General features: G+C 40.0%; 1 non-coding gene across 1 annotated transcript; it reads right to left on the bottom strand.

Moving 5' to 3' along the window:
• Positions 1–626: 626 nt before the first annotated feature.
• On the bottom strand, positions 627–730 carry LOC148564195 (small nucleolar RNA R71). Its single transcript, XR_015885340.1, has one exon. It is a non-coding gene; the product is annotated as a small nucleolar RNA R71 (small nucleolar RNA).
• Positions 731–12,207: the final 11,477 nt, after the last annotated feature.

Here is a 12,207-nt window from a genome sequence, read left to right as displayed (position 1 = left end):
AAGAGTATTTCATTTGTTTGTTGCCTGTGCTGTGTTCTTGTATGACAGGTAGGAGAGGAGAGACATCAACTCCTCCATATACCGAACCAGAGAGGACCCTTCATAGACTTAGAAGGGAAGCAAGAGGGAAGAGAGTACTGGGAGAAGAAGAATCTGAAGGAGAATCTGAGGACAATTTTGAGGAAGCTTTAGATCTCAACATGGATAGAGAAGTTCACAACCACGAGAGAGCTGATGGAAACAATGCCATTCCTGAGAGGAGGGTTCTTAGTTCATACATAAACCCAACCTCTGGGAATTGTGGTAGCAGCATTCAGAAACCACCCATTCAGGCCAACAATTTTGAGCTCAAACCACAGCTAATATCACTTGTGGAGAATCATTGTTCATTTGGTGGGAGTGCTAATGAAGACCCAAACCAACATCTCACAAAATTCCTGAGAATTTGCGACACTGTGAAGTCCAATGGAGTCCAGGAAGATGCCTATAAACTGCTTTTGTTCCCATTTTCACTTAGGGACAAGGCAGCTAAGTGGCTGGAATCATTCCCAAGGGGGAGCCTAACAACCTGGGATGAGGTGGAAAGCAAGTTTCTGGCACGTTTCTACCCCCCACAAAAGGTCAATAGGCTTCGATCTGAGGTTCAGACGTTTAGACAACAAGATGGTGAAACTCTCTACGAGGCATGGGAGAGATTCAAGGATTTGACAAGGAAATGCCCACCAGACATGTTCCATGACTGGGTGCAATTGCATATTTTCTATGATGGACTCTCTTATGAATCAAGGAAGGCTGTAGACCATTCATCAGGAGGTTCATTGAACAGGAAAAAGACTGTGGAAGAAGCCATTGAAGTGATTGAGACAGTGGCTGAGAATGAGTACTACTATGCATCAGAGAGACACAACACTAAGGGAGTCATGGAGCTGAACCATGTTGATACAATTCTAGCCCAAAACAAGGTGTTTGCCAAGCAACTAGCAGAGCTCACCAGGAAATTAGAAACAAAACAAGTGGCTGCAATACACACACAAGATCAAGAGGAAGAAAGCACTGAAGGAGGTGATTGGGAAGAGGCCAACTATGTGGGAAACCAACAAAGGCAATCATATGATCCACATTCCAACACTTACAATCCAGGATGGAAAAACCACCCAAACTTTGGGTGGGGGAACCAACAAACCCAACCACAAAACCACAAACCTTACAACCACAACCAACACAATAATTCCACATATCAAAACTCCAACCAAAGATCATACCAAGCCACACAAAACACTTACTCCCAACCATCATATCATGGCCAAAATAATCAACTTACCCAACCTAATCCGAACCAACAATTTCAAGAGCAATTAAACAGGATAGAAGGAATGCTGGCACACATGGGTCAGGACATAATTGAGTTGAAAAGCTTCAGGGATGATGTGAGATCTACCTTAAGAAACCATGGTGAAAAACTCAAGAGGATGGAGTCTCAAGTAGGAGAGCTATCTCAACAGGCCCCCAAATCAACTGCAGTGTTCCCTAGTGACACAGAAAAGAATCCTAAAGGGGAACAAAAGAGAGTAAGATGGGAAGAATGCAAAGCCATCACCATATTGAAGGAAGTCTCAGAAGAAGAAGGAATTAGACCCTCAGAACAGGAGCCAGAAATCTTGAAGGAAGGTGTGGAAGAAGCTAAGCAGGAAAGTGAAACTGAGCAAGCCAAGGAACTGCAAAAAGGCACGATGGAAACATACCAACCAAAAGTACCATTTCCTCAGAGGTTAGGAGGAGGTGAAAAAGGGAAAACCTATTCAAGGTTTTTAGAGACATTTAAGTCTCTCCATATCAATATTCCCTTTCTTGAGATTCTCCAGCAAATGCCTACACATATCAAGTATTTAAAGGAATTGTTGAGCAAGAAAAGAGTTTTGAAGGGAGGACAAACGGTAACAATGAACAAAGAATGCAGTGCCCTCATCAAGAAGGACACAGTCTCTAAGAAAACAGACCCAGGAAGTTTTCATATCCCCTGCATCATAGGGGAAACAAAAATTGACAGAGGATTCTGTGATCTAGGAGCTAGCATAAATGTGATGCCTCTAACTCTTATGAAGAGGCTACAACTGAATGAGGTGAGATCCACGGATGTAATCATACAACTGGCTGACAAAACTCAGAAGCAAGCTGAAGGGGTAGTTGAGAATGTGCTGGTGAAAGTGGGAGATTATTACTTCCCCACAGACTTTGTCATTTTGGACATGGAGAAAAGCTACTTACACCCTATCATTCTGGGCAGGCCATTCCTAGCCACTACTAGAGCGCTCATAGATGTAGAACAAGGAGAGCTAATGCTGAGAATACATGACGAACAGCTCATTTTCAAAGTTTTCAAACCTGCATCTGAGCCTGAACCAGAACCTGAAAAGCCTAAGGATGATAGTAGCCATCTGTGTTTGGAGGAAAGTAATCCAGCAGCTGAAACTCTAAAACAGTCCTTGGAAGGCAAACAAGAGTTGCAAGAGTTAAAGCCACAAGAATCAATGGAAACAAATCAGAAGGATCCTCCTGGCATAAGGGTCAATGAAGAAATCCTCAAGAGAAAGGGAAGAATGGTAGGGAAATTGCCAAGAGGGTGGAGAAACAAGAAAATTCCCACTGAAGGTTTTTCTCCGGGAGATAAAGTGATATCAAGTCATTATCTGCCAATCCCACCTGGCCTCAAAACCATTCCTTCCCAGCTCCCTCAAGTGTTCACAATCAGGAAAGTTCTTTCTATGGAACATTTAGAAGTCATGAAGGAATCAAATGGGGACGTTTTCATAGTGAGAGGAGAAGACATCAAGCACTACAATCCATCCTAACAAGGGACAACCGTCAAGCTAGTGACGTTAAAGAAGCGCTTCATGGGAGGCAACCCATGTTTTAGTATCCTTACTCTTTATTGTTTTGCTTTACATCTAATAAAGCATGGTTTCTTATGCATGAACTTGAATCCTCAGGACAACTGTTGATAAAGTGCACTAAACATTGCATGCAAATTACAATTGGTCTCTAAGTTTGGTGTGCCTGAAGGAACTCCCAAATCTTATTCAAATTGTATTCAATCTTTCATTCAAGGTGCACGACCAAACATTAAGTTTGGTGTTCCTTTTGAACACAGTTAATGAAAAGCAAGAAGTTCCTCTGGATTTAGAAATTCATGACAAGTATACCATTTGCATGTTTTAATACTTTGATTTCAATTACTTTAAGTAGTAAAATTGTTTAGGATCAAAGTGCCAAAGTGACTAGGATTTATTAGAATTATGCACATTCATTAAGGACAACCAACATGGATTTCATGTCATCAGGAGACATTACCAAACACTAAGTTTGGTGTCCAGTAATAAGTGTACATACATACAAAGGTCACGGCTATAAGCTCAGGAAGTCAATCATTGATTTACAATTCAAAAAGAAGGAAAAACATGTACAAGTACTATTCACTATTCACATGACCGAAAAAATGATAGCAAATTTGTTTGTTTGTGCAGGTACAAAAGGAAAGATAAGAATGGAGGAAAAAGACAAGGGGGAGGTACGGTGCTTGGTCAAAAAGGAAGTTCACAAGTCTTTGAAACTAACACATGGGAAAAGGAAGTTCTGCATGAAAAGATAGCTACATGTACAACCTAATGCACTCAGAATACTTCCAAGAAAATGAAAAGCAATTCGTCCTTCTCCCTAATTCATATATTTACCATCAGGCCACCCTTCACAAATCACCCTAGCCGTCCATTTTTCACTTACAGGCACTATAAAGAACCACTTGGGGAACGAGTTCCACACCACCAAATCTCCTTCATGCACATTTTCTTTCATCATAGCATAACTATCTCTTGTCGAAAACAACCTCACCACACTTCCAACAACACTTCTTGCTTCACCTTGTCAACTTTAGCTTGTCACTTACCAAAACTAAAGAACCAATGGCAGCCTCATCTAGCCACAAAAGAAGAAAAGACAAGCAACCAATGGAGGAGAACAGGGAATTCGATGCATGGAGATACAAATCAGTTTTCCATGAGATTCAAGCCGAATGGATGAGACCTAAAACGGTACTAGCTGAGGTTCCCTTTGACCTTGAAAAGGATGAGTTCCCAGGTGTTTGGGAGAAGATCAAAAAGAGGAAGTGGGAGCTCCTGACTAAGCCAATCACTAAAATCAACATCAACTTGGTGAAGGAGTTCTATGCAAATGCAGTGAGGGAAGACTCAACCAAGAAACCCACATACAAAAGCTATGTGAGAGGGGTGGAAGTTGACTTCAGTCCCAAAGCAATCATGAAAACTCTTGGCCTGAAAAACATACGTTTCAGCCAAGCAAGTTATGAAGAAAGGATGATAGGAGAACCTGACTATACAACTATTGCTGAAGACCTTTGTGCCATCAGAGCTGAATGGGTGAGAAAAACAAGAGGGGCTCCAAGAGTCTTGAGAAGAGGAGACCTAACACCTGAAGCTAAAGGGTGGTATGCAATAGTTAGGAGATCTATCCTACCCACTGCAAACTCTTCAGAAATAGTCCCTAAAAGAGCCATCTTGCTACATTGCATTATGGTGGGAGGGGAGATCAAAGTTCATAAACTCATTGCTGAACAGATACAAGAGCTTAGTGAGAAAAGTGATCCTGAATCCTGGCTCCACTTCCCTAGCACCATCATTAGACTATGCATCGATGCCCAAGTACCACTTGAAGATGAAAGACCTAATTGGCTACATCCTGGAATGGCCATAACTGCGTACAAAATGACTCTTGGCCCAATTGCTCCAAGACATACAAAAAGAAGAAATGAAGAAGGGCAACAAGCAGAAGCAGAGCAAGAAGCAGAGCAAGAAGGACAAGAAGGAGAGGACGGAGAAGAAGAGCAAGAAGAGCAAGGAATTCCAGAAAGAAGACAACAAATTCCCAGAGACCCCATGGATATGAGCAGAATGCAGGAAATCATAGAAGGAATGTCTCAACAATACATGAGGTCTCAGGAGAGACAAGAGGACTTTCACCTAAAAATGATGGATATGCAAAGGAACTTTGAATCAAGATTCTTAGATCTACAAAGGGAACAGAATTTACACTTACAGGAATCCTTCAGCCACATATGCCAACACCAAGATGCCAATGTCTTGGCAATCAAGGAAGCCACCACTTTACAGAATGCAAGATACTCAGTCCAAGCTGATTACAACATCAGTTCGCAAATCAAGCTTAACTACATAGGGGAACATTTACACAAGATGGACCCAGCATTCCCAGCTTTTGATGAGTATTTCAAAGGGAGGAAAGAAGGAGAAATAAACAAGGCAATGATCCTTGAAAAAGGAGTGGAAGAAACAATGAAAAAGGCTGGATTCTAGAAAAAGCTCATAAGAAAAGACAAAGGAAGTTCAAGTGGTCAAAAAGGGGTAGGAAGCAAGAAGAAGCAGGATCCCAAGAATCAAGAAGAACCAAGCAATAAATGAGAGGTGGTCTCTCTCCTTAATAATCAAATGATAATTGGTGAATTGTCTTTATGAGCTTTCTTTCATTATAAGTCATTTAAGTTTTAATGTGAAGTCTCTAGTATGTTTGTCTGTTTATTGCTTTGAATAAAGTGAATGCCTAGATGTTTGGATATAACTTCACCTTCTTAAACAAATGCTTGCCATGCTTGTTCTGTTTCCAAAAATAAAAGAAAAGTTTGAACAAAAGTAACTTGGCTCAATTAGTGACAAATCAAGTAGAATTAAGTGGTGGTATGCATGCTTGATTGTTTAGTCAGATCACTGGAAATAGAGTGTAGAATTATCATTTTTTGTGTAGAAATTGAAAACTGTCTATGGATCTTAATGAATAAATGTCTTTGGCCATGAAAAAGAAAGAAAAAGAAGAAGAAAAAGCCACTGAAAAAGGGCAACAAAAAGCAAAAAAATTGAGAAAATAAGCTAGGCACCAATGGTTTGAACTTCTGAGACAAATGTCTGTGGTGTTTATGTATTAAGGATATGCTTGGATGAATAGGTTCTGAGGAGTGTTTCAACACTTGGTAACTTGGGTTAACTAACCCGGGATTATCAACCAAAAGTCCATTATCAAGAGCAACCTAAATACAAAACATTTAGTCACACAAAGAGGTGCTGGACACCAATGTCTCAAGAAGAAATGTGAACTAAAATGCCTGGAGTGGATATGTGTAGTGCACTGATAAGAAAAAAAAAAAGAAAATGCCAAAGGCTTGTGCAACACATGACACTAAGCAATCAAGGAGCAAAGGAGCTCTAAGAAAAAGAAAAGAAAAACAAAGAAGAGAAAAGTGCCAAGGACATAAGAATAACAAGAGGCCATAGCAGTGTTTGATGGATGCAATGAAAAGTGATAATCTTACCTGATAAGAATGAAAAAGTGATGCTGCAACTTTCTGCATAAAACCCTTCTGATGAACTTCAAATGCTTGCTAATATAGCCAATGTAATTGCTTTCTGTTTCATACTTTCTTCTCAAATAACTCAGGACTTACTTAGGGACAAGCAAGTATTAAGTTTGGTGTTGTGATGCCAAGGCATCTTAGGCTAGTTTCACTAGCATTTTTCTGTTAGTTTTAGTTGTTTTATGCATTTTCTTGAGCTTAAAGTAACCAAGAATGGTTAAATGAATAACAAAGCAATGAACCATCCAAACAGCATGATTTTTATGCAAATTTCATGAGTTTTTAGTTATATTACTTGAATGCTATGAATGGAAGATTCTCATGAAAATTTGCAAGACTTTGATGCAGTTGTTTGGATGATTGCAGGGAAGAAGAGGCTAGGCAAGGAAGCAACAAAAATCAATAAAGGAAGCTTGAATATCACATGTGGAGTTTAAGTTCCAGTTTAAGCTTAAACTGGAACTTAAACGGCCAAAATCATGAAAGCTGAGGAAAGGTGAAAGTGGCGTTTAACCTCCAGTTTAACCTTAAACTGGAAGTTAAACGCCAGAAATGGGAAATGCACCAGGGAGCCAATTCCACGTTTAAGCTCCAGTTTAACCTTAAACTGGAGCTTAAACGTGTTCGACCAAGTTTTCTCCTCCAGGGTTGCTTTATCCATTTCCACGTTTAAGCTCCAGTTTAACCTTAAACTGGAGCTTAAACGTGTTCGACCTCCAGGGATTGCTTTCTCCGCTTCCACGTTTAAGCTCCAGTTTAACCTTAAACTGGAGCTTAAACGTGTTCGACACCTCCAGGGCTACCTTTCTCTATTCCCACGTTTAAGCTCCAGTTTAACCTTAAACTGAAGCTTAAACGTGTTCGACCTCCAGGGCTGCCTTTCCTATCTCCACGTTTAAGCTTCAGTTTAACCTTAAACTGAAGCTTAAACGTGTTCGACTACGTTACCCTCCAGGGTTGCCTTCTTCCATTTCCACGTTTAAGCTTCAGTTTAACCTTAAACTGAAGCTTAAACGTGCTTCCACAAAAGGCATCACTGGAAGTGTCTGGCGTTTAAGCTGCAGTTTAAGCTTAAACTGCAACTTAAACGCCACTCTTGGAAAAGGTTTCTGGGCCAAAAATATTGCAGTTTAAGTTAGCATTTGAGCACAAACATTAACTTAAACTTACTCTGGTATGAAACCCAATTGAATATCATGGTTTATGGGATTGGGCCTGAAGGATTGATGAGTCTGGAATTTCAATTTGTTGAGTCATGTGTCATTACTTGATTATCACTAAGTTGGCTCAATGAATGTTACAGAATTTGGATCAGCAGCCTCATCAAGATTATGGATCATAAACCCAAAGCAAAAGGAAAGCAGGGAGAGGCCTCAAAGCCCAAGAAACACAACAGAAGCTCAATATAGAAAGTGTATAAATAGGATAGAATTTAAGTTAGGAAGAACTTTTACCTTTTCATTTTGCTAGTTTTCATACCTTTGTAATTGAATTCAGTGCTATGATTCACTAAACCCCTTTCATTGGGTTAGGGAGCTCTATTGTAATTCAATGAATCAATAATAGTTTTATCTTCTTCTTCAATCTTTTCTCTTGAATTTTGTTAGAAAGCTTCTCGATCTAATTCCATTGGGTAGTTGTCTTGGGAAAGAAACTACCCATAATTGGAATCCTTCGGAACCTTGGGAAAGGAATGGAGGATTCATGCTAGAGAAGCTTTCTCACAGTGAATTGGATTGGGGTTTGGATGGATATTGTGACATGTAATCCTACCAAATTGTGGTTCATGAAACTGTGTGGTATAATCAGTGATCGAGCATCATCTCTTCTTATGAACATTTAAACCAAGGGATTGGGAATTTGTTTGTTTTTAGAGAGAATTGGTGAGCCAAGGGATTGGGATCCAATCATATAAGATTGCCAAGCAAAATTCAATGAACGCATTGGTTGAGGAAGAGATAAACATGTTTTGATTCGGAGATCTCAATATCTCCTATAACCCAATGAATTCCCCATTTCTAATTTCCACTTTCTCTTTACATTCTGCAACTCAATTCATGCAATCACCCCCATTCCCTTTTAATTTCAGCAATTTAGCTTCTGCTCTTTAATTCATGCAATTTAAGATTCCGCCATTTCAATTTCTTGTCATTTACGTTTCCCGCCAATTTTACATTCCGCAATTCTCATCTAATTCTTGATTCCGCTCAACTGGACACACTTCTAATCCGAATTGCTCATTCAACCAATCCTTGTGGGATTCGACCTCACTCTATTGTGAGTTTTTACTTGACGATAACCGGTGCACTTGCCGGAAGGAATTTTGCCGATCGTGCAATTTCCTAAATCGTAGCATAACAAGTTTATGCGCATCAGATACAGAGAAAAGAGAAACCAGAATAGAGTAAAGAGATATAAGGATAAAAGAGTAATATGATAAAGAGAATAGAGAACAAATAAAGGGCCTGTTAAAAGGTCATTTGTTGCGTTAAGGCAACCCAAGAGATATCTATGTGTTCATCTGCTGCATTGCGGCAATCAGATGGATGATAGTACGACCCCTGAGAATGCTTTTCTGGGATACCTTGCTATAATGCTTTGCTGTAAGACAGAGGTTGCTTATAGAGGTATCGAGATCAGTGTGCTCCTGTAAGACAGAGGTTGCTTACAGTGAGTGTGTTGGGCGTATATCGGCTAATAAGTTCCGCCCTGCAAGACAAAGGTTTCTTGTAGTGGATATTGCCAACAAGAAAGCCTTATCCAGACAGAGGTTGTTGGGTAACGTCGGGAATAACCCACGAACTGATAATCATTGGTTACGGGAATAACCCACGAACTGTTGTATGTTGATCTCGGGTATAACCCACGAATTGAAGATCGTTGTTTTGTTTGTATGTTGATCTCGGGTATAACCCACGAACTGAAGATTACTGTATTGTTGAGTATTGATCTCGGGTATAGCCCACGAACTGAGGATCGTGTTTGTTGTTGTATGTTGATCTCGGGGAAACCCACGAACTAAGGATCATTATTTTGTTTGTGAATTGATCTTGGGGACGCCCACAAACTGAAGATCATTGTTTCCCCTTGTGCGTATATTAAGGGGTCGAGCTTTGCGCCGACTGCCGGTAGTCATGAAGGAGTGGTATTCTTACCACCGACACGTATGCACTAAGGACACAAAGGGAAACCATATTTAGGACTTGTTCCTAGGTAATGTCGGGCTGCAGGGTGTAAACTGACACGTGAGCTCATGGCCTGCATAGGACAGACACGCATCATACTTGGTTGTGCATTTTCTCTATTATGATTGTTGCATGAATGTATGTTTTCTTTGTTTGTATTCTATTCTCTATGTTTGTGTTTGTGTTATTTTCTTGTATTCTTCTGTTTGTGTTTTGCTATCTATTTTCTCTATCTTCTCTATTTATCTGTCTTCTATTTACTGCTTCTCTATATTCTGTTATTCGTCTACCAAACAACATAGAATTAATGAACTTAACTAATAACCCCGACCCTACTAAGAACTCCCCAGTTCTTACCCCTTCTCTCTCCCTTCCCCTCAGACGGGAGCTAGAGTACCCCTCTATAGTTTGTTGATGATCGTTCCGCAAAGAGGATTCCGCTCTAGGTAGTCTTCTGAGTCTAGAGTGAACTCTGTTACCTGTTTATATGTATATACTGTGAGACCAGCCAACATTTGCACCCAGTTTGTACACGAACTTTAACCTAAATTCTGTGTACGAGACTGTTGTTATGTGGCTACTTGATGAGGTACCAGGGAGACGTCATATGGCAATGTTGATTGTGCAGAGGAGTAGTAGATAATGTTCCATCTTTTGATGAGGTTCCACCTGACTTGAGTTTTGAAGACTTAGAACGTACTTTCCCTCGCTTAGTAGTTTAGAGGGACTAGGTGAGTATAGAGTTTAGGCTAGCCTGGGCGCCAGCTTAGGGACTTCTTGAATAGGTCAGGGCCTGGGATGTTGTATGTATATATATATATATATATATATATATATATATATATATATATATATATATATATATATATATATAGTTATATATATATATATATATATAGTTATTATCTAGCTATATCTAGGGGCGTTCTAACTAAAAGTCTATACTTTGATAAAGGCTAGGTCACTGAATGTTGTTAGCTGCTTGTGATGTATTTATGTGTGGTTGTTTATAACTGTTTTATCTGTTATCAGTTGTGAGTTGATTATGAATGATTCCATCTTTTAATCCAAACGTTTTCAAAAAAAATATACCTCGCAAATTAACTACGCTTTTAACAACGAATCAGGCTCATATGATAAATAATAGATAATAATTAGGAACACAAGTTGGTAGCGCTCAGTTTCCAGTATGATCTAGACATACTGAAAATTGGGTCATTACAGACGGGGTTAGATCACTCCTGTCGAGGTAGCGGTGGCGGCGTAAGGGTGGTGGTTCGTCCCACATGCGTTGAGATGTGAGGTCTGTGGCAAGAGTATCCCGCTCGCATCCCTTCGGATCTATAGGCGAGCAGGTGGTGTGCGAAATCGTGATCATTCCATTCCTTGGTAACGACACTAAAAACTCAATACGCACGTTCATGATCTTATATCTGTTTCACAACTTCGTACAACTAACCAGCAAGTGCACTGGGTCGTCCAAGTAATAAACCTTACATGAGTAAGGGTCGATCCCACGGAGATTGTCAGCTAGAAGCAAGCTATGGTCACTTTGTAAATCTCAGTCAGGCGGATTAAATTGTATTAAGAAATTATAGTGGATGAAAATAAATAAAATATAAAATAGGATAGTGGTACTTATGTAATTCATTGGTGAGAATTTCAGATAAGCGTATAGAGATGCTTTCGTTCCTCTGATCTCTGCTTTCCTGCTGTCTTCATCCAATCAATCCTAATCCTTTCCATGGCAAGCTTTATGTAGGGCATCACCGTTGTCAATGGATACATCCCATCCTCCTGTGAAAATGGTCCAATGCACTGTCACTACATGGCTAATCATCTGTCGGTTCTCGATCATACTGGAATAGGATTTACTATCCTTTTGTGTCTGTCACTACGCCCAGCACTCGCGAGTTTGAAGCTCGTCACAGCCATCCCTTCCCAGATCCTACTCGGAATACCACAGACAAGGTTTAGACTTTCCGGATCTCAGGAATGGCCATCCATGGGTTCTAACTTATACCACGAAGACACTAATAACTCGGACTCGGTCCCCTGTATTAGATATCCAAGAGATATCCATTCAATCTAAGGTACAGCGGAAGTGGTTGTCAGGCACGCGTTCATAAGTTGAGAATGATGATGATTGTCATGATCATCACATCCATCATATTGAAGTGCGAATGAATATCTTAGAAGCGGAATAAGTTGAATTGAATAGAAAAACAGTAGTACTTTGCATTAATCTTTGAGGAACAGCATTAATCTTTGTAGAAACTCTACCGTTGAAAATACATAAGTGATAAGGTCCAGGCATGGCCGAATGGCCAGCCCCCAAACGTGATCTAAAGATGAAACTAAAGATGTAAATACAATAGTAAAAAGTCCTATTTATACTAAACTAGTTACTAGGGTTTACAGAAATGAGTAAATGATGCAAAAATCCACTTCCGGGGCCCACTTGGTGTGTGCTCGGGCTGAGCTTGAAGTTTACACGTGGAGAGGTCATTCTTGGAGTTGAACGCCAGTTTGTAACATGTTTTAGGCGTTGAACTCCACTTTGCAACTTGTTTCTGGCGCTGAACGCCAGAC

The sequence above is a fragment of the Arachis ipaensis genome, chromosome B5 (assembly GCF_059453495.1).
Source record: "Arachis ipaensis isolate K30076 ecotype BB chromosome B5, ASM5945349v1, whole genome shotgun sequence".
In the NCBI taxonomy this organism is placed as follows: Eukaryota; Viridiplantae; Streptophyta; class Magnoliopsida; order Fabales; family Fabaceae; genus Arachis; species Arachis ipaensis.
The sequence above is the reverse complement of the archived record's forward strand: the minus strand, read 5'-3'. Positions and strand labels throughout refer to the sequence as shown.